The sequence below is a fragment of the Chiloscyllium punctatum genome, chromosome 20, assembly GCF_047496795.1.
Source record: "Chiloscyllium punctatum isolate Juve2018m chromosome 20, sChiPun1.3, whole genome shotgun sequence".
NCBI lineage: Eukaryota > Metazoa > Chordata > Chondrichthyes > Orectolobiformes > Hemiscylliidae > Chiloscyllium > Chiloscyllium punctatum.
In genome coordinates, this window is record NC_092758.1 from 52,020,290 (window position 1) to 52,043,499 (window position 23,210).

The following is a 23,210-nucleotide window of genomic DNA, read 5'->3' on the forward strand; positions in this document are numbered from 1 at the left end:
AAATTTTGGATGTGGAAGGCTCCTTTAGGGCCTTGGATGGAGGTGAGGGAGGAGGTGTGGGCGCAGGTTTTGCAATTCCTGCAGTGGCAGGGGGAGGTGCCAGGATGGGAGGGTGGGTTGTAGGGGGGCGTGGACCTGACCAGGTAGTCACGGAGGGAATGGTCTTTGCAGAAGGTGGAAAGGGGTGGGGAGGGAAATATATCCCTGGTGGTGGGGTCTTTCTGGAGATGGTGGAAATGTCGGCGGATGATTTGGTTTATGTGAAGGTTGGTAGGGTGGAAGGTGAGCACCAGGGGCATTCTGTCCTTGTTACGGTTGGAGGGGTGGGGTCTGAGGGCGGGGGTGCGGGATGTAGGCGAGATGCGTTGGAGGGCATCTTTCACCACGTGGGAAGGGAAATTGTAGTCTCTAAAGAAGGAGGCCATCTGGTGTGTTCTGTGGTGGAACTGGTCCTCCTGGGAGCAGATACGGCGGAGGCGGAGGAGTTGGGAATACAGGATGGCATTTTTGCAAGAGGTAGGGTAGGAAGAGTTGGATTCCAGGTAGCTGTGGGAGTTGATGGGTTTGTAAAAAATGTCAGTGTCATATATAATTAAAGCTTGCACAAATTATGATACCTTATAGCTCTGTCGTCTTTCTATTTCACTATATATACATAAACAGTTTCCTTTTATCTATTTGGTTTGAGTTTTTTTCGGTTAATTTATATTTGCAGAGTTGCTGGAGTTAGATTTTAGTTAAGTTGAGTTATATTGCTGTTTTTTGGTGACGTTGAATCTACTTACCAAAATATGTCTAATACTAAACTCTGGGCTTTGGGGTTATACTGACCTTGCATTTGCAACACTGACCATAATATAGCATACTCATAATGAAACAATAGAAGTCACTGGATTGGAAGTCATTTTATTGAGATCAAAATGGACTGTACAAAATTTCTTGGGATCATTTAAATGTGCCAACTGGAAACAAGAATGAATTTTTCTAAAGAAAAATCACTTTACACTTCTCTGCATTAAATTTTGTCTGCCATGTATCTTCCTATTCCACCAATCCTCTATGTCTAATGCTATCCTATTCACAGTTCACTACACTTTAAATTTTGCCATCTGCAGTTTTGGAAATTGTGCTGTATACATCAAAGTCTTGGTCTTTTACTATGGATCACAACAAATAGTGGTCTTAATAGTGACTTCTATGGGATCCCACTATGTATTTTTCTCTGATCCAAAATGTAGATGTTCACTATTACACCAGCTTGATTTCTGATAATTGACACACGCACACCCAGAGAACATCCAGCTGCTTGTTACCTAAACCTCCGAAAGCTTCACCCTCCTAGGTCTGAAAAAGACAAACCTTGTACCCAATTTGCTCTGGCCATAAAATCCAAGATCCCATATACGCCATCAGTAATACACTCCTTGACTCAATACTGAAGTTTCATTACTTTAGACGTATTCTTTTGAAAAACACCATATAAAATTGTCGATCGCCTGGCAAAAACAAGCTCCACCTTCGACGTGTTTCACCTACAGTCTTTAGACCATAAGCTATAGGAGCAGAAGTGGGATATTCAGCCCATTGAGCCTGCTCCACCATATCATCCGATCATCCTCACCTCCCCTTTCCTGCCTTTTCCCCATAATCCTAGATTTTGTTATGACTGTAATTGAAAATCTACACCAGCATTGAATGCACTTATTGACCAAGCCTTGAAAGCCCTCTGTGCAAAGAATTCCACAGATACATTACACTCTTAAGAGAAAAAATTCCTCCTCATCTCTGTTGTGGGTGACTGAAATAAGAACCTTTCCTTTAAGACACTGTCATGATCCCTGACAATCCTGTATGTTTCAAGCAGGTCACCTCTCATTCTTTTAAATTCCAATGAGTACAGACTCATAAGACAGACCTTCCATATCCAAGATCAGCCTTGTGTACCTTCCCTGGGTTGCCTCCATTGATAGTATATCTTTCCTTACATAAGGGCTCAAAATTGTTAACAGTTTTCCAGCTATGGTCTGACTTGTGCCTTGTGTAGTTTTAGCATATCCTTCATATTTTTGTACTTCATTCCCTTTAAACTAAAGGCCAGCATTGCTTTCCCTATTACCTGCTGAACCTTCTTTGAGAAGGTGACCAAGGAAGTGGACGAGGGTAAAGCAGTAGATGTGGTGTATATGGATTTTAGCAAGGCGTTCGATAAGGTACCCCATGGCAGGCTAATGCAAAAACTACGGAGGTATGGCATTGAGGGTGCATTAGAGGTTTGGATTAGGAATTGGCTGGCTGGAAGGAGACAGAGGGTAGTAATTGATGGTATAGGTTCATCTTGGAGCGCAGTTACTAGCGGTGTTCCACAAGGATCTGTTTTGGGACCATTGCTGTTTGTCATTTTTATAAATGACCTGGAGGAGGGGCTTGAAGGCTGGGTGAGCAAGTTTGCGGATAACATGAAAGTCGGTGGAGTTGTGGACAGCGAAGAAGGATGTGGCAGGTTACAGCGCGATATAGATAAGTTGCAGAGCTGGGCAGTAAGATGGCAAATGGAATTCAATGTAGCTAAGTGTGAAGTCATTCACTTTGGTAGGAGTAACAAGAAGATGGATTACTGGGCTAATGGTAGACTACTTGGTAGTGTGGATGAGCAGAGGGATCTTGGTGTCCATGTACACAGATCTTTGAAAGTTGCCACCCAGGTAAATAGTGCTGTGAAGAAGGCATATGGTGTACTGGGCTTTATTGGTAGAGGAATTGAGTTCCGGAGTCCTGAGGTCATGTTGCAGTTGTATAAGACTCTGGTGCGGCCTCATCTGGAGTATTGTGTGCAGTTTTGGTCGCCATACTATAGGAAGGATGTGGAGGCATTGGAACGAGTGCAGAGGAGGTTTACTAGGATGTTGCCTGGCATGGTAGGAAGATCGTATGAGGAAAGGCTGAGGCACTTTGGACTTTTCTCATTGGAGAAAAGAAGGTTTAGGGGAGATTTGATAGAGGTGTACAAGATGATTAGGGGTTTAGATAGGGTTGACAATGAGAACCTTTTTCCGCGTATGGAGTCAGCTGTTACTAGGGGACACAGCTTTAAATTAAGGGGTGGTAGATATAGGACAGATGTTAGGGGTAGATTTTTTACTCAGCGGGTTGTGAGTTCATGGAATGCCCTGCCAGTAGCAGTGGTGGACTCTCCCTCTTTATGGTCATTTAAGCGGGCATTGGACAAGCATATGGAGGTTATTGGGCTAGTGTAGGTTAGGTAGGCTTCGGTCGGTGCAACATCGAGGGCCGAAGGGCCTGTACTGCGCTGTATTTTTCTATGTTCTATGTTCTATGTAACCTGTATGCTAGCTTTTTGTGATTTATGCACAAGGACTCTCAAATCCTGCTATGCTCTAGCTTTCTGTAGTCGTTCTGTATTTTAAATAATACAGGTCCTCTATTCTTCCTCCCAAAGGATGCGTCTGAAAGTAGCTGAAAAGGCATATTTTGACAGGCCCTTGCCGGTTAAACTGTAGAGGATCACAGCACTCTAGTCTATGCTGAACTCCATGCTCACACGACGGCCAAGAGGGAGTTTACATTTGCAAGTCAAAGGCTGTTTGAGACATTATCTCACATTATGTTCCATTAGCCAATATTTTGTTCACTTGCTTAACCTGTTTATATTCTTCTGTAGATGTTTTGTGTCACCTTCAGCACTTGCTTTGGTGATAGTATGCTCATTTTCCTAATTTATCATCTCTCAGAGTATCAGTGGCAATGGAGAGCAGTTGGAAATTGAAATAGAGGCAGGTGAATAGTAGTTATAGTATTGATTGAAAAATAGGCTTGAGGGGTAATCTTGTCTACTCCTCTTAATCATCAGATAATTTCCTTGCCATTGTCAGACTAGATAATGCAAGGCCTTTTGGTGTCCAGTGTCAAATATATAATCATAGAGTCATACAGCACAGAAACAACCTGTTCAGTCCAACCTGAGCCACCCCCATGTACTACATTATGTCATCACACCTGCTGGGGCTATCCTGTCCATGTGACAACACATATGTACCCAGGGGTATTAATGGAGGAATCTAGGCCATTGGTCAGAAGTTATGATTGAATAAGTATAACTATGTCATGGTGCTTGATGGTGGGACAGTTCCCTTAATTTTGGCTAAAATCTCCAGATGTTTGAAGGGTAGACTTTGAGGGTATGCTGTTGTCACTTCTGGTGCCTCAATTGATCTGAATTCTTTGTCTAAGTTTATTTTTCTTCCACTTTTCTGCTGCATTTTTATACAGCTGAGTGGCTTGATAGGCCATTTAAAAGGGCAGTTCAGTATCAGCGAAATTACCATCAGGTGCAGATGACAGAGCCAGATGCATTTTTATGACAATTCAGTAATTTCATGATCATGGTGGCACAGTGGTTAGCACTGCTGCCTCACAGCGCCAGAGACCTCGGTTCAATTCCCGCCTCAGGCGACTGACTATGTGGAGTTTGCACATTCTCCCCATGTCTGCGTGGGTTTCCTCCGGTTTCCTCCCACAGTCCAAAGATGTGCAGGTCAAGTGAATTGGCCATGCTAAATTTCCCGTAGTGTTAGGTAAGGGATAAATGTAGGGGTATGGGTGGGTTGTGGGTCGGTGTGGACTTGTTGGGCCGAAGGGCCTGTTTCCACACTGTAATATAATCTAATCTAAAAAATGATTACTGAGACTTATTTTTTATTGCAAGTTTAATTAATTGAATTTAAATCCTCAGGATACCCTGTCACCAGACCCTTAGTCCAGTTCTCTGAATTTATAATAACATTATCACAATGTTGCCTCTTTGTATTAACTATGTACCCTAATTACTGCCATTTTCCTTAGTCCAGTCTATTATCCATTATGTATAAGAAGACCACCATGCTATTATACGATTTCAAGTGATTTCACAAGCTCAATACAGCAGTAATTAAGCTGGATAGAGAAAAGATTTATATTTCTTTATTTCCCTACTAACCAATTTGATTAAGAACATAAGCCTTATTGTGAGGGGCTCCTATAGGTGCAGTGGTAGTATCAACTGAGTCATTCAAGAGGGCATTGCATGATTATTTAGATATAAATAGTGTGCAAGGGTATGGGGGGAAATCAGGAGACTGGCACTTGGTAATGATGCTTGTTTCAAGAGTCAAAGCAGGCACGATGGGCTGACTGGCCGCCTTTTGGATCACAACTATTCTGTGTTCTATGTCCCTAACTTTGAGCCAGGAGGCTCATATTCAAGTCCCACCTGCTCCAGAGGTATGTAACAACATCACTGAACAGGTCGATTAGAAAATATTTATAAAGTTTGTTAAATATGTATAATATTTTGAAAAACTGGCTTTATCTGCCTGAGTCATTTTCAAAATTAATAAACCCATAGGCAAAAAACAATCTAATTATGAGAATACATCTCTGTCTTATTATTTTGAAGTGAATCTCATGTCATTCTCACAGACATGCAGAGTTCATTTTGAGAAAATAAAACCTTTGCAGAAAGCGGACTTTTTAAGTGGTTGAATGAGAAATTAAAGTTAGTGCTTGTGCTGCTATTTACTCCATTACATTATGCAACAATGTGGAAATGACAACTATCAGTTTTTTTTGGTGTGATCTATTGCTGAATTTAAAGATCATGGGGAGACTTGCTATATTTTCGCACTCATTTTTATGGCCAAAAGTGCTGACATTTGTAAAACATTGATTTCATGAAACCAAGATTATGCTACTTGTAAAACAAATACCAGACAGAATGTGTACATCTTAAGTACTGCATTTTAATGGATATGAAAATACTACAGATGCTGAAAATCTAAGATAAAAAACAAAAATACCAGTGATGCATGGTAGGTCTCTCAGTGGAGACAGAAACCGAGCTAATCATCCTGTGGGAGAGGGAATGGTAGCCAATGCAATTTGAAAGTTGTATTCCTAGTGGGTAGCAGTGAATCCTGTTCCCTCCAGAACGTAAGGCAATTTTTAAGAGGAGGGAAGTAGGAAACCTTCTTGCCTCCAAGTAATAGTTCATTAAGTTCCTTGAAGAACTTAACAGAATGGTAAGAAGCAAGGTTTCAAATTAAAAATGAGTGTCGGATTTGAAGCAGGCTAAAAAGAAATGTTTAATGTTGAAAATATTTCAGGAACTAGAGGATCTTAAACCAGTTCATCTGCTTTACCTTCCATTGGATATTTGTCACTTTTAGTAAGGCTAACCTTCTGAGGTACAGCCTTATTATTAAGGCATCAGGGCTGCTTGTGCCTTGCAGGTAGCTCCCATCTCCTGGTTATGTTCCATGACACTAATTAGGCATTGATTCACCTAGGCCCCAATTAGTGCTTTTACATTTTAAAATGGTATCACGTGAATATCTCTAATGTGGCACAGGTTTAGGAAGCAAGGTTATGAAAGTATAAAGGGTACTGTACCTTTAAGAAAGTTGAAAGCTAGCAAGGACTTAGAGAGACACACAGAGTACTGGAAAATTTACAATGTAACATTTGGTCCAGCAGCTAGCAGTACCTGGGTTGATATGAGGAAAAAACAAGTTCAAACTTGGCCAATCAGTTTAAATTATGCCCCAAGATACCAATCGAATTTTGGTAACATTAAAACCAATGAAATGATCTGATGCTTTGGGGTATAAATATTTAACAAATTGAATGGGGGGGTGTCCAAGAGGGCAGCATCCTGTTAGGATCAACAGAGCCAGAACCCATCCCATATTGTGAGTAAAAACACAGTAAAGGAATCAGAAACCTGAAAAACTCTACTTACCTTTGTCCTTGCAGCCGGAGAATGCTGAAAAAAGGAGGAAGCTCACCTGGGGCTGGGGTGGGGGCCAACTCACTGAAGCAGCGGGCCTGCTTACTCACCAGATCCTGGATGATCCAGGGAAAAATTGAAGAGACGCTGGCTCCTGTATCTGCTATGCTGCAAGACTTGGGAAAAAGGACTGATGAGCTCTGGTGTCGGGATGCAGTGGTGGAGGCAGAGACTGACTCTTCCAAGAGCTGGTTTGAAGCCCTGGAAACGTGGGTCCATCATCTGTTGGATCTGGTAGACGATCTCGAAAACAGGGGCAGAAGAAAGAATCTGTGCGTTATTGGCGTACTGGAGGGGACGGAAGGTGAGCGGCCGGTGGAGGTCTTCAAGAAGGGGTTGCCAGATTTCCTTGGTTTGGAGGTGGAGAAGGGAAGGATAACAATTGAAAGAGCCCACTGGATCGCAACACGAAAGCCAGGTGTGGATCAGCGCTCACACCCTGTCCCGGTAAGGTTCCATCATTATAAAGATGAGCAGAGGGTCATGGAAGCCTCTGGAGTCCAGGGGAGGGATTTGAGGGCGTTGGTATGTGGCGGCTCCAGGGTTCATGGTTCTTCAAGACTTCTTGGTAGCTGTGGTCCAGAAAAGGAAGTCCTATGACTGCGTCAAGAGGAGATTGAGAGAGTTGGGATCCAGTATACTTTAAGATATCCATCCAGTGGTGCTTCGGATCAATCACAATGGATCCAAGCATATGTTTGACTCACCAGAGAAAGTGAAGACTTTGTGGACACGATGACCGAAGTTGAAAGGCCGAAAAGGCATAGAGGACAGAGCTGTTCAGGTTTGCTTTTCTTTAAAATGGGCTTGGTGGATTTTCCTTTCTGGTAATAAGTTGCGTGAAATGACGTCCGGGATGGATAGAGTATTTATCTTTAATCTTGTAAATTATGTTAAGGGATGGGTGACATTTATTTTTAGTTTATTTGTCTCTTGTACTAACCTTGCTCTTGGGTTTTTTCCTTCTCTACCGGATGGGCGGTGTATGTGGTGTTCCCCTAGTTGGTAGGGGTTGGAAGGGCAGTTGGGGTGCTTAGTAGGGTTGTAGGATGTGTAGGTACCCCTTTTGAATGGGGGGTAAATTCCTCCAATCACTGCCTTTGGCAATTTTTTTGTTTTTATGCTTTTGCTGTACATAGGTTTTGTAAGTTTTGTAGATTCGTTGGCTGTGGTTATTTTAGTCTGTGTAGTTTTTGGGTTTTGTGGATTCTTTTGCATTAAAGCTCAGCGATCTGTAGTTCAGGTTCTTCCTCTCTTGAGTCTAAGTGGTGCTATAGAAGGTTATGGCTAAGGATGTGTTTAAGTGGTGCACCTGGAATATTAACAGGAGTCATTCACCTGTCAAGAGGAAGAAGGTATTGTCCAGCCTTAAAAGGGAGAGGATGGATGTTGTCTTATTACAAAAAAACTAGATAATGTAAAACATTTGAAGCTGCAACAGAATGGGTATGACTGGGTTTATTTCTCATCTTTCAATACGAGGAGTAGAAAGATAGCCATCTTTGTTAGAAAGAATCTCCTATTTAAGTTGTTAGAGTGCATTAAAGACGCACACGGGAGATTTGTAATCCTTAAAACCTTGAAACGGGGAAGAGTACGGGATCTTAAATGTTTCCTGTTCCCTGGCCCACACTCTTAAATTCTTGACAGATGCACTTTTTAGACTGGTTAACCTTGTATCTCAAATTATTATTGTAGGTTGAATAGGCTGAGGCTGCTTCCCCTGGAGCGTCGGAGGCTGAGGGGTGACCTTATACAGGTTTATAAAATCATGAGGGGCATGGATAGGATAAATAGACAGTCTTTTCCCTGGGGTGGGGGAGTCCAGAAATAGATGGCAGAGGTTTAGGGTGAGAGGGTAAAGATATAAAAGAGACCTAAGGGGCAACTTTTTCACGCAGAGGGCAGTGGGGTATGGAATGAGCTGCCAGAGGAAGTGGTGCTAGTACAATTGCAACATTTAAAAGGCATCTGGGTGTGTATATGAATAGGAAGGGTTTAAGACCATAAGACCATAAGACATAGGAGTGGAAGTAAGGCCATTCGGCCCATCGAGTCCACTCCGCCATTCAATCATGGCTGATGCGCATTTCAGCTCCACTTGCCAGCGTTCTCCCCGTAGCCCTTAATTCCTCTAGACAACAAGAACCTATCAACCTCGGCCTTGAAGACATTTAGCGTCCCGGCTTCCACTGCACTCCGTGGCAATGAATTCCACAGGCCCACCACTCTCTGGCTGAAGAAATGTCTCCGCATTTCCGTTCTGAAATGACCCCCTCTAATTCTAAGGCTGTGTCCACGGGTCCTAGTCTCCTCGCCTAACAGAAACAATTTTCTAGCATCCACCTTTTCAAAGCCATGTATTATTTTGTACGTCTCTATTAGATCTCCCCTTAATCTTCTAAACTCCAACGAATACAACCCCAGTATCCTCAGCCGTTCCTCATATGCTAGACCTGTCATTCCAGGGATCATCCGTGAGAATCTCCGCTGGACACGTTCCAGTGCCAGTATGTCCTTCCTGAGGTGTGGGGACCAAAACTGGACACAGTACTCCAAATGGGGCCTAACCAGAGCTTTATAAAGTCTTAGTAGTACATCTCTGCTTTTATATTCCAACCCTCTTGAGATAAGAGACAACATTGCATTCGCAATGTTGTGGGATGTGGGCCAGTTGCTGGCAGGTGGGACTAGATTGGGTTGGGATATCTAGTTGGCATGGACAGGTTGGTCCGAAAGGGTCTGTTTATGTGCTGTACATTCTCTAGGAGGGGATTTCAGTTGCCTCACAGAACACACGATAGACAGATTGCCCAAAGGCCCGCTGATATCTACTTTGCAATCTAAATAATTATGGGATTTGTGTGCTGAATCGGGGTTGTAGATGTTTGGAGGCACCTTCACCCTACTGGCAGAGACTTCACGTTCTTTTCAAACCCACATAAATGCCATACCAGGATTGAATTTTATCTGACCCCTGCAAAACATCTGGGCTCGGTGGCGTCATATACAATTGGCAATATCACTATTTCCGATCACGCCCCAGTGCATTTAATGGTTAAGAGTAAGGATACTGTGGTAGGCTCGAGGCAGTGGCGACTGGACCCCTTCATCCTCAAGGATAGCAAGTTTATTGCATTCTTTTCTATTGAGTTCAGGGCTTTTTTAGATATTAATTCAGGCTCGGCCATTAGGCCATCCATTCTCTGGTAAATAGCTAAAGCCTATGCTGGGGGTGTGTGGTTATTTCCTATTCAGCCAGTAGGAAGTGAGAGATGGGTGAGTGGCACTGCTTGCTCGAGATGTGCCTGAGAGTAGCTGAAAAGGCATATTTTGACAGGCCCTCGCTGGTTAAACTGCAGAGGATCACGACGCTTTGGTCTATGTTGAACACCACGCTCACATGGGCAGCCAAGAGGGAGCTTACGTTTGCAAGTCAAAGGCTGCTTGAGTAAAAAGATAAGCTGGGCAAATACCTAGCACACCTTGCTAGGAAAAAGAGTGTTCCCCAAGCCATTAGCTCCATCAGAGAGGACAGTGGAAATTTGACTTACGATTCTAAAAGGATTAATGCAGCATTCTAGACATTTTACTCTGAATTATAGTAATCTGAAATCTGTGAAAGTGGGTGGGTTAGGATGGAGTTTTTTTTAAGAACTTGGACCTTCCAATAGTGACCCCTGAACAAGAGTCTCTCCTCAATGCCCTATTGTCAGAGCAAGGGGTGCAGGAGGTTGTGAGGCAGCTCCAGAATGGAAATGCACCGGGTCCTAATGGGCTCCCCAGTGAGTTCTATAAGGAATTTAGAAGTATATTGTCAGGGCCGATGCTTAGTATGTTTAATGACTCACATATTCATGGCCTCCTCCCACCATCTCTAAGAGAAGCGAATATCTCTCTCATTCTTAAAAAAGGGAAGACCCTGGAGGACTGTGTTTCCTATAGATCCATTTCACTCCTGAATATTGACTTTAAAATCCTATCCAAGGCTCTGGCATTATGGCTTGAAATTGTACTGCCCTCCAATATTAAGGAAGACCAGACGAGGTTCATAAAAGGTAACAGATCAACGGATAATGTCGGGAGATTACTTAACATGATTCAAGTATGTCAACAGCGATCGTTACATGGGTTTGGTGATCTCCTTCGATACAGAAAAGACATTTGACAGGGTCGGGTGGCCATATCTTTTTCATACTTTGAAGCAGTTTGGCCTGGGAGAGACTATCATCAAGTGTGTGGAGGTTTTGTATAATGAACTTCTTGCTGCAGTCCTCACCAATGGTAAACAGTCAAGCAATTTTAATATTTGTAGGGGCATTTGACAGTGTTGTCTCTTATCACCATTGCTTTTCACACTGGTGATCGAACCACTGGTGGAGGCAATACACTGGGATCCCAGTACAACCGCTCCATAAGTGGGGATGAAGTCATATAAGATCGCACTGTATGCGGATGGTGTTCTTGTCTTCTTATCAAACCCAACAGTCTCAGTGCCACACCTGATACAATGCAGCAATCTATTTGGTGGCTTCTTGGGTTATAAGATCAATTTTGCGAAGTCAGAGGCCATGCCCATGGGTGGTGTCCCGAGAGTGCCTGATCCTCAGGGCAGATCTCGGTTCCCCTTTCGATGGTCACAGGATGGCTTTCTCTACATAGGTATATTTATTACTCCTGTTTTTGATCAGATATTTGAAGCCAATTTGCCCATTTATTTGACAGAATCAAGCAGGACCTTCATAGATGGGAGGTGCTTTCCGATCTCATGATGAGGCTGGATAGCCCTCATTAAAATGAACATTTTCCTCCACCTGTTGTATCCTATGCGAATGCATCCTCTGCTTTTTACTAAGCAAATATTTAGAAGGCTGAACAGCTGGTCAGTGGCCACAAGTGGCCTCTAATAAAATTGACTAAATTGCAGTTACCTTACAGACTGGGAGGAGTGGGCCTCCCAGATATCAAAAGCTATTAGTTAAGCTAGTTGCTGTCTTACGTGAATGATTGGGCCTGGGGGGACCCTCACTCACTTTGGTTGGACATCGAAGCATCTCAGGCATGACGCCCCCTTATTAACCTGCTGTCCTTGGACAAAATGAAAACAGTTTAAGGAATATTGCCATAGCCCAATAGTCATCAATACTGTCAAGACGTGAAGGACAATGCGTCAGGGTGAGGGCAATATTGCCAAAACATCATTTTTAACATCCATAGTCGGTATGCCAGGCTTTCAGCCAGGGATGATGGACTCTGGGTTTAAACTATGGGCAGCTAGGGGCTTGTCTTGCCTGGGTGATTTATTCGAAGGGGACATACTGATGTCTTTTGATCAGCTGACTTGGAAATATGAATTGCACAGCAGGAACCTCTTTGTTTCTTTCAAATTAGAAACTCCATACAGAAAGGTACCATACTTCTTACTGATCCTTAAAGGTCCAACATGGAGAAGAGGGTGTTGAATGCTGAGGGTACATTATCTGCTAGCAACGCTTATCCTCTATTGGGAGAGGGTCCCTTGGATGAGACCGAATGGCTCTGTAAGGTTGGGGAGAGGCAGTTAGATGTTGAGATTTCTTCTGAAATATGGAGGATATCTGGGAAAATGCAAGAAGGATCTCGATTTGGCACAGGACCCATGCCCCATGCCATGCCCAATTGAAAATTCTCCACAGGGTCCATTTAGCCCCAGACTGCCTCGCTAAATTTAAAGCGGGAGCATTTCCAATGTGTCCTAAATGTAAAGTGAGCATGAGCACGCTTACTCATTGCCTCTGGTCCTGCCACAGGCTGAGGCCATACTTGAGTGCTGTGGTAGGTGAAATAGAGAGGACTTTGGGGACAGAGGTGGAGATGGACCCAGTATCTTTTCTTCATGACATTGTTAATTCAGTTTCATTAGATGCATGCAAAAAAGGCTTTTCAGTATCCTCACTTTTTGTGCCAGAAAGAACATTCTGTTAGGGTGGGTGTTGGAAAATTCCCCAGGGCTGGTGGGCTGGTGTAAGCAAGTCATGGAACACATCCCCTTGGACTTTCTTACAAGTATAGTGCACCATAAAACTGAAAATTTCTATAAAATGTGGCAGCCCTTTTTAGACTACTGGGTACAGATTTGTTCACCATACTAATAAGAGCCTTTCTATAGCCATGGCAATTCTATGTAATGAATCTGGTATCCAGAGGTAAAGAACCACAAATATATGAATATACAAACCTATGCGCTTGATAATCAAGGGCTATTGCTTTGTTTTGCTGAGCTGTGTTATGGTTATCACCATTATTATTATTGTTAAAATTTTCTTTTTTAGCTTAGTTATTAGTTATTATTTACTTATGTAATTAGCAGGTTTATTTTTTAACATTGGTTGGAATTGTTTGCTTTTGTATTTGTTGTAAAGTTCAAAAGAAAAAAAAAATCCTTTTTTTTAAAAATGATATATTAAAAAAAATAAATTGAACAGTTGAGGGAGAACTGCCAAGCCACCCACATGTGCAGACTGCCCACAGAATAGCTCTCTTAGAGTTACCTCTATCTATCAATGACCTGTGAAACAGAAACCCTAAGAAGAAAAAAAGAAGACAGAGGAAGATACAAAAAGAAGATTTGACAGCTGGCTGGTTTTGAAATTTGAATATTTTGGTAAATCTTAATCGGGGGGTTTTATCGGACCAGTATTATAGAGGGGGAGTAAAAGATAGGTTAGAGAAAGAAGTTGTAAATAGTTGTTAATTAATTATTCTATGTTAGACTTTAAAAAAATAAATAAAGTTGGTAATTTTTACTTTAAATAGCGTCCTTTGGGATAGTTCTTGGCCTCTCGAATTTTAACAGTTTACAGTGCGGGTTAAAACATTTCTCTGTTGCAGGTTTAAATTAGTGATCGCAACAACTTGAGGGCTTTTGTCCTAGATTTGAGCAGTTTTAGCCAGATTTAAATAGATTTGGGGTACGAAAAGCCCCAGCAGATTTGAACACTTGCAGGTTTTTGTCCTAGATCTTTAAATAAAACGTAGGTGAGACAATTTGTTTAATTTCGGAGATTGTTGGTTGATTAAATTAAACGTGAAAGAAATGGCTCTTAAAATTGCTAAAGAGGTTCTGGGATTTGAAGATGATTCTCAAATTTGCAAAGAAAGTTTAGAAGGGAAGAGAAAGGGCATACTTTTAGAATTAGCAAAGAAGTTGGATTTGGGTTTAACCAAGGACAAAAGTAAAGCTGAAATTGTAAGAGAGTTACTCAAACACTTAGGTGTGTCAGAGAAACACTCAAGTGCAGTAGAGGTAGAAAAACCTAAATCATGATTGAGGAAAATGGAGTTAGAAGATAAACAAAGAGAGAAAGAAGGAAGAGAGGGAGGAAGAGTGAAGGAGAGGAAAGAGAGAGACTAAAAGAGAGAGAGAACTTAAGAAGTTGTGACTTAGTCAGCAAAGTCAGGTTAACAGGATGGAGATTAAAAGAGAAGGTAATGATATATACAAATATGTCAAAACTCTGCCACATTTTGATGAGAGAAATGTTGAAGCTTTCTTTATTTCATTTGAAAACTTGGCTAGGCAGATGGAGTGTTCTGAGGATTTGTGGGTAATGATAGTTCAGACTAAACTGGTAGGCAGATCCAGTGAGGTATTTGCCGTGCTGTTAGTTGAGGTGTCAAAAGATTATGGAGAGGTTGAACAGGCTATTTTAAGTGCTTATGAGTTGGTACCAGAAACATATACTCAGCAGTTCAGAAACACAAAGAAGGAGCCAGGTCAGACTTATGTTGAGTTCGAAAGAATTAAACATAGTCATTTTGATAGATGGGTGCGTGCTTTAAAGATAGATAGGACCTTTGAGGCTCTCAGAGAGATTATTCTGCTGGAGGAGTTTAAAAACTCACTTCCAGAGATGGTGAGAATTCATGTGGAGGAACAGGAAGTTCAGGAAGTGAGAAGGACAGCAGAATTAGCAGAGGAGAACATGTTGGTGCATAAGAAAATCTTCCAGCCAGAACTTTGTCCTGTGAGGGATAGAAGTTGGGAGAAGGGGAGATCCTACACTACGAAAGAAACAATAGAGAACACTGGTAAGAATTTACCACAGGTTAAAAAAGAAGCCCAAGAGGGTGGAAAGGAGGTGAAAGGCCTCAGTTGTTTCCACTGTGGTAAAGTTGGACATGTAACGTCACAGTGCTGGTCATTAAAAAAAAAGCACTGTGAGAAAAGATGAAGTAAAAGAACTAATCCAGTGGCATTAGTGGAAGTAGTAAAGGAGAACCCAAGAAGAGCCGAGGAGCTGCAGGAGAGTGTACAGCCTAGGCAGGGGCTGGGTATGGAGTTAGTACCTGATCTCTATAAAGAATTCCCCTCTGTGAGTAAAGTGTACTCAGAACGAGTGGGGGTGGGGAAAGTGGGGAAGGACAAAAAGTTATAATTTTGTGAGATACAGGATCTAACCAGTAACTGATAGTAAGAGATTAACTAATATGCACTCATTCTGATCTGTTACCCGAGAGTGTAGTAATTTGTGTGCTAGATGGACAGAAATTTAGCGTTGCCCTATGTAAGATCAGGTTCGAATGCCAACTCAAGACTAGGGAAGTTACAATGGGAATGATTGACTGAGTGTCAGTTCCAAGAATTCAGTTTGTTCTTGGGAATAATTTAGGAGAAAGTGAGGACTGCAGATGCTGGAGATCAGAGCTGAAAATGTGTTGCTGGAAAAGCGCAGCCCTCCTGAAGAAGGGCTCATGCCCGAAACGTAAATTTTCCTGCTCCTTGGATGCTGCCTGACCTGCTACGCTTTTCCAGCAACACATTTTCAGCTTGGGAATGATTTGGCAGGGAGTGACATCCAAGGTGGGAGTGACATTCCTTGTTGTGGAGAACCCCAAGGAAAACCAAGACACTGAGGAGTTAAAACAGAAATATCCTGATATTTTCCCAGACTGTGTGGTAACCAAATCCTACTATCATAAGTCATAGCATGAAACGAAAAGTATCGAGAAAGATGAAGGAGTTGAGGTTCAGTTAGCAGATCCCCTGTTTGATGTAATGGTGCAGGAAAAACCTGAACAGGCAGAGGGTCAGACAGAAGTGTTTAGTCCTAAACGGCTAAGAGACATGAAACAGCAAGACAAAATGATAAAAGATATATATGTAGATGTGTACTCCGAAAAGAAGGCAGAGAGTATTGCGGAGGGTTATTATCTGAAAGATAAAATCCTGAAACAGAAATGGAGACCACGGCAGGGTGGTGCAGAGGGGAAATGGGCTGAAGTGCACCAGATTGTATTTCTGGTAGCAGACAGACAGGAAGTGTTATGGGTAGCACATGAATTACCTGTCGGAGGTCACCAAGGGGTATGAAAGACTCAGGCTAAGGTACAAAAACATTTTTATTGTCCTGGAATGCAGAAGGATGTGGTTAACGTTTGCCATATATGCCATACATGCCAAATGGTAGGTAAGCCACAGGTGGTAATAAAACCAGTATCCTTGTTACCAATTCCCACATTTGAAGAACCTTTCATGTGGATTATAATTGATTGTGTGGGTCCCCTCCCAAGAACTAGAAGTGGGAACCAGTACTTGTTAACCGTAATGAATGTGTCTACCAGATTTCTAGAGGCAATTCCATTCCGGAGTCTCAAGGCAAAGAAAGTGGTAAGGACTTAGTAGCTTTCTGCACATGGTATGGGCTACCCAGAGACATTCAGTCTGCCATGGGTCACATGTTACTGCTTGGCTATTTAAGGAGGCTATGGATAGCTTAGGTACATAGCACTTTAAATCCAGTGCGTATCATCCTGAATCCCAGGGTGCTTTAGAAAGGTGGCATCAGACCTTGAAGACCATGTTAAGAGTATACTGGCAGGATTACCGAATGATTGGAATAAAGGTATCCCATTAGCAAGGTTTGCCATTGGAGCTGACCCAAATGAATCCACTCAGTTTACTCCCTTTGAGTTAATGTTTGGGTATGAAGTGAGAAGCCTTTTGAAATTAATTAAGGAAAAATTGCCAGGACCAAAGTCAGAGATCTTACATTTAAATTATGTGTCAGAGGTGAGGGAGAGACTAAATTGAGTAGGTGAGTTAGCTAAACAGCACCTAAAGAGGGCAGTGTGTAGAATGAAGCAAGTGGCAGAAAAAAGCTCTGAGACTTGGACATTTTCCCGAGGGGATGATGTGTTAGTACTGTTATCAGTTATAGGAGATCCCATCAAAGTCATATTTAGTGGTCCCTATCAAACTGAGAAAAAGTTGAGTCAGGTGAACTATCTAGTAAAGATGCCAGACAGAAGAAAAGGTATCGGGTATGTCATGTGAACATGTTGAAACCATTTTATACTAGAGACAAAGAACTGGAGAAACAGGTGTTAATTACTGCCCTGTAGTGTGAGTAATCAAATCCAGATAATATGGATGTTGATGTGCCTCAAAATAGATTAAAAAATGAAGAAGTCCTTGAGGAGTGGGATAGGTTAGTAAACTATCTGTCTCAGGAGCATAGAATACAGTTGAAAGATATGTTACTGCAGTTTAAGAATATATGTAAGACTCAGATGGGGAGGTCAAATGATATTGTACATGAAGTAGATGTAGGGAAACTGCTCTGATAAAACAACATCCCTATCAGCTTAATCCTTTCAAAGCCAGACAGATCCAGAAGGAAGTGGAGGCCATGCTCGACAAGCATATCATCGTACCAAGCCAGAGGGAGTGGTGTTTGCTAATCGTCTTAGTTTCCAAACCAGATGAGATTCAATGATATTAATGATATAGAAGATGGTATTAGTAATAACATTAGCAAATTTGCTGATGATACTAAGCTGGGTGACAGGGTGAAATGTGAGGAGGATGTTAGGAGATTACAGGGTGACCTGGACAGATTAGGTGAGTGGTCAGATGCATGGCAGATGCAGTTTAATGTGGATAAATGTATGGTTATCCACTTTGGTGGCAAGAACAGGAAGGCAGATTACTACCTAAATGGAATCAATTTAGGTAAAGGGGCGGGACAAAGAGATCTGGGTGTTCTTATACACCAGTCAATGAAGGTGAGCATGCAGGTACTGCAGTTAGTGAAGAAGGCTAATAGCATGCTGGCCTTCATAACAAAAGGGATTGAGTATAGAAGCAAAGAGGTTCTTCTGCAGCTGTACAGGGCCCTGGTGAGACCACACTTGGAGTATTGTGTGCAGTTCTGGTCTCCAAATTTGAGGAAAGACATTCTGGCTATTGAGGGAGTGCAGCATAAGTTCACAAGGTCAATTCCTGGAATGGCAGGACTACCTTATGCTGAAAGACTGGAGCGACTGGGCTTGTATACCCTTGAGTTTAGAAGACTGAGAGGGGACCTGATTGAGACATATAAGGTTATTAAAGGATTGGACACTCTGGAGGCAGAAAACATGTTTCCGCTGATGGGTGAGTGCCGAACCAGAGGACACAGTTTAAAAATATGGGGTAGACCATTTAGGACAGAGACGAGGAGAAACTTCTTCACCCAGAGAGTGGAATGCTCTGCCCCAGAGGGCAGTGGAGGCCCAGTCTCTGGATTCATTTAAGAAAGAGTTGGATAGAGCTCTCAAGGATAATGGAATCAAGGGTTAGTGAGATAAGGCAGGAACAGAATACTGATTAAGGATGATCAGCCATGATCATATTGAATGGTGGTGCAGACTCGAAGGGCTGAATGGCCTACTCCTGCACCTATTGTCTATTGTCTATTATTGTCTATTGTCTATTGATTTTGCTTGGATTATCAGAAGGTCAACGCCATTACGAAATCGGACTCATAGCCGATTCCTAGATTGGAGGGCTGTATCGAGAAAGTCGGACAAGCCACTTGCATCACCAAGTTGGAATTACTGCGTGGTTATGGGCAGGTACCTTTATCAGAGAAGGTGAAAGACATTTCTGCGTTTGTAACCCCAAATGGGCTATATCAGTTTAAAGTGATGTCCTTTTGAATGAAGAACACATCTGCCACATTCCAAAAACTTATGAACAGAGTTGTGGTGGGGTTAACAAACTGTGCATTCTATTTGGACAGATGTAGTGATCTTTAGTAAGTCCTAGAAAGATCACTTGGTACAGTTGGCAGAGCTCTTTGAACAACTATGAGAAGCAAAACTGGTGGTAAACTTAAATAAAATGGAATTCATGCTTCCAATTAAACCTGTTGGACTATAACCTGGTGTTGTGTGATTTTTAACTTTGTACACAAGGAAGTTAGCATTAAGGCACTTTACCTGAATGCTCGTAGCATTCATAACAAAGCCGATGAATTAATGGCACAGATAATAGTGAATGATTATGATGTAGTAGGCATCACAGAGACTTGGTTACAGGGGGGTCAGGACTGGCAGTTAAACCTCCATGGTTTTTCGACTTATCGAAAAGACAGAGAGGTGGGCAGAGGGGGTGGAGTTGCCCTGTTAGTTAAGAACAAAATTAAATCTATGGTATTGAATGACATAGCGTCGGATGATGTGGAGTCTGTGTGGGTGGAATTGAGGAACCACAAAGGCAAAAAAACCATAATTGGAGTTGTGTACAGACCTCCTAACAGTGGTCAGGACCAGGGACGCAACATGTACCGGGAAATAGAGAAGGCATGTCAGAAAGGCAAGGTTACATTGATCATGGGTGACTTCAATATGCAGGTGGACTGGGTAAATAATGTTGCTAGTGGATCTAAAGAAAGGGAATTCATGGAATGCTTACAGGATGGCTTTTTGGAACAGCTAGTCATGGAGCCCACAAGAGAGCAGGCTATTCTGGACCTAGTGCTTTGCAATGAACCAGACTCTATAAAAGATCTTAAAGTAAGGGAACCCTTAGGAAGTAGCGACCATAATATGGTAGAGTTCAGTCTGGAGTTTGAAAGGGAGAAGGCGAAATCTGATGTAATGGTGTTACAGTTGAATAAAGGTAATTATGAGGGCATGAGAGAGGAACTGACTAAAATAGACTGGAAGCAGAGGCTAACCGGGAAGACACTAGAGCAAAAATGGCAGGAGTTTGTAGGTATAATTGAGGACACTGTACAGAGGTTCATTACCAAGAAAAGAAAGATTAACCGGGGAGGGATTAGACAACCTTGGCTGACAAAGGAAGTCAGGAAATGTATTAAAGAAAAAGAGAGATCCTATAAAGTGGCTAAGAACAGTGGGAAATCAGAAGATTGGGAAGGATACAAAAGCAAACAGAGGATAACAAAGAGTGTAATAAGAAATGAGAGGATCAAATATGAAGGTAGGCTAGCCAGTAATATTAGAAATAATAGTAAAAGTTTCTTTCAGTACATAAGAAACAAACGACAGGCAAAAGTAGACATTGGGCCACTTCAAACTGATGCAGGGAGCCTAGTGATGGGAGATAAGGAAATAGCAGGAGAACTTAACAAGTACTTTGCGTCAGTTTTCACAGTGGAAGACAGGAGTAATATCCCAAAAATTAAAGGGTGTCACGGGGCTGAGTTGAGTATGGTTGCCATTACGAAAGAGATAGTGCTAGAAAAGTTAAAAAGTCTTAAAATTGATAAATCTCCTGGCCCCGATGGGATACACCCTAGAGTTCTGAGAGAGGTTGCTGAGGAAATAGCAGAGGCATTGGTTGAGATCTTTCAAGAGTCACTGGAGTCAGGAAAGGTCCCGGATGATTGGAAGATGGCTGTAGTAACCCCCTTGTTCAAGAAAGGATCAAGGCAAAAGATGGAAAATTATAGGCCAATCAGCTTAACCTCGGTTGTTGGTAAAATTCTAGAATCCATCATTAAGGATGAGGTTTCTAAATTCTTGGAAGAGCAGAGTCTGATTAGAACAAGTCAACATGGATTTAGTAAAGGGAGGTCATGCCTGACAAACCTGTTGGAATTTTTTGAAGAGGTAACAAGTAGGTTAGACCAGGGGAACCCAGTGGATGTGGTCTATCTGGACTTTCAAAAGGCCTTTGATAAGGTGCCACACTGGAGACTGCTGAGCAAGGTGAGGGCCCATGGTGTTCGAGGTGAGCTGCTGGGATGGATTGAGGATTGGCTATCTAACAGAAGGCAGAGAGTTGGGATAAAAGGTTCTTTTTCAGAATGGCAGCCGGTGACGAGCGGTGTCCCGCAGGGTTCGGTGCTGGGGCCACAGCTGTTCGCATTATATATTAATGATTTGGATGAGGGAACCGGGGGCATTCTAGCGAAGTTTGCCGATGATACAAAGTTAGGTAGACAGGCAGGTAGTACTGAGGAAGTGGGGAGGCTACAGAAGGATCTAGACAGGTTGAGAGAGTGGTCCAGGAAATGGCTGATGGAATTTAACGTGAGCAAGTGCGAGGTCTTGCACTTTGGCAAAAAGAATATAGGAATGGACTACTTTCTAAATGGTGAGAAACTTAATAAAGCCAAAGCACAAAGGGATCTGGGAGTGCTAGTCGAGGATTCTCTAAAGGTAAACATGCAGGTTGAGTCTGTGATTAAGAAAGCGAATGCAATGTTGTCTCTTATCTCAAGAGGGTTGGAATATAAAAGCAGAGATGTACTACTAAGACTTTATAAAGCTCTGGTTAGGCCCCATTTGGAGTACTGTGTCCAGTTTTGGTCCCCACACCTCAGGAAGGACATACTGGCACTGGAACGTGTCCAGCGGAGATTCACACGGATGATCCCTGGAATGACAGGTCTAGCATATGAGGAACGGCTGAGGATACTGGGGTTGTATTCGTTGGAGTTTAGAAGATTAAGGGGAGATCTAATAGAGACGTACAAAATAATACATGGCTTTGAAAAGGTGGATGCTAGAAAATTGTTTCTGTTAGGCGAGGAGACTAGGACCCGTGGACACAGCCTTAGAATTAGAGGGGGTCATTTCAGAACGGAAATGCGGAGACATTTCTTCAGCCAGAGAGTGGTGGGCCTGTGGAATTCATTGCCACGGAGTGCAGTGGAAGCCGGGACGCTAAATGTCTTCAAGGCCGAGATTGATAGGTTCTTGTTGTCTAGAGGAATTAAGGGCTACGGGGAGAACGCTGGCAAGTGGAGCTGAAATGCGCATCAGCCATGATTGAATGGCGGAGTGGACTCGATGGGCCGAATGGCCTTACTTCCACTCCTATGTCTTATGGTCTTATGGTCTTACACCCCAGTCCAACACCTGCATCTCCAAATCAGGAATTTGTGAAAGCTTCAATTCTTAGGACTCAGCGGATTCTATTGGAAGTTTGTTCCAAACTTCAGCAGTGTAGTGGCACTGTTAACCAATTTGCTGAAGAAGATCACAAAGTTTCAATAGACAGAACAAAGGGCGGCACGGTGGCACAGTGGTTAGCACTGCTGCCTCACAGCGCCAGAGACCCGGGTTCAATTCCCGCCTCGGGCGACTGACTGTGTGGAGTTTGCACGTTCTCCCCGTGTCTGCGTGGGTTTCCTCCGGGTGCTCCGGTTTCCTCCCACAGTCCAAAGATGTGCAGGTTAGGTGAATTGGCCATGCTAAATTGCCCGTAGTGTTAGGTAAGGGGTAAATGTAGGGGTATGGGTGGGTTGCGCTTCGGTGGGTCGGTGTGGACTTGTTGGGCCGAAGGGCCTGTTTCCACACTGTAATGTAATCTAATCTAATGCCAGGAGGCATTTGACCATTTGAAAGCAATATTGACCACCAAACCAGTTTTAGCTACACCAAACCTTTCAAAGCCTTTTAAAGTCACCATTGATGCTAGTGACATAGGAGTTGGAACTGTACTGCTGGAAGATGAAGATGGGATGAAGTTGGAAGATGAAGATGGGATTGAACTGCCAGTTGGTTACTCTACGAAGAATCTCAGCATCCACCAAAGGAAATACTCCATGATCGAAAAAGAACTATTGAGTTTGCTACTGGCCATACAACATTTTAATATCTATGTCACGAACAATGTATTGGAGATGATTGTGTACACAGATCAAAATCCTCTTACATTCTTAGAATGCTTTAAGGACAAGTATATGAGACTATTTCACTGGAGTTTTATGTTACACACTTTTAATTTAAAAATCGTACATGTTGTGGGTCGTAAGAATGTAATTGCAGATGCATTATTGCAAATTTAACTGATGAAGTATAGATAAGATATAACTATCCAAAATGGAAGAAGTTAAGGTGAACTTAGATTAAAGTTATCTGTATGTTACAGTAATGTGTTTAAAGAATACAAAAAAGATGAAGCCATCTTTTCATTATGATGGTTCATTATTTTTCTTAAGGGGGAGGTGTTATGAAGGTGTAAGGGGTACTCTATCTTTAAGAGAGTTGGAAGCTAGCAAGGACTTGGAGAGACACACAGAGTACTGGAAAATTTACAATGTAACATTTGATCCAGCAGCTAGCAGTTCCTGGTTGCTATGGGACAAAA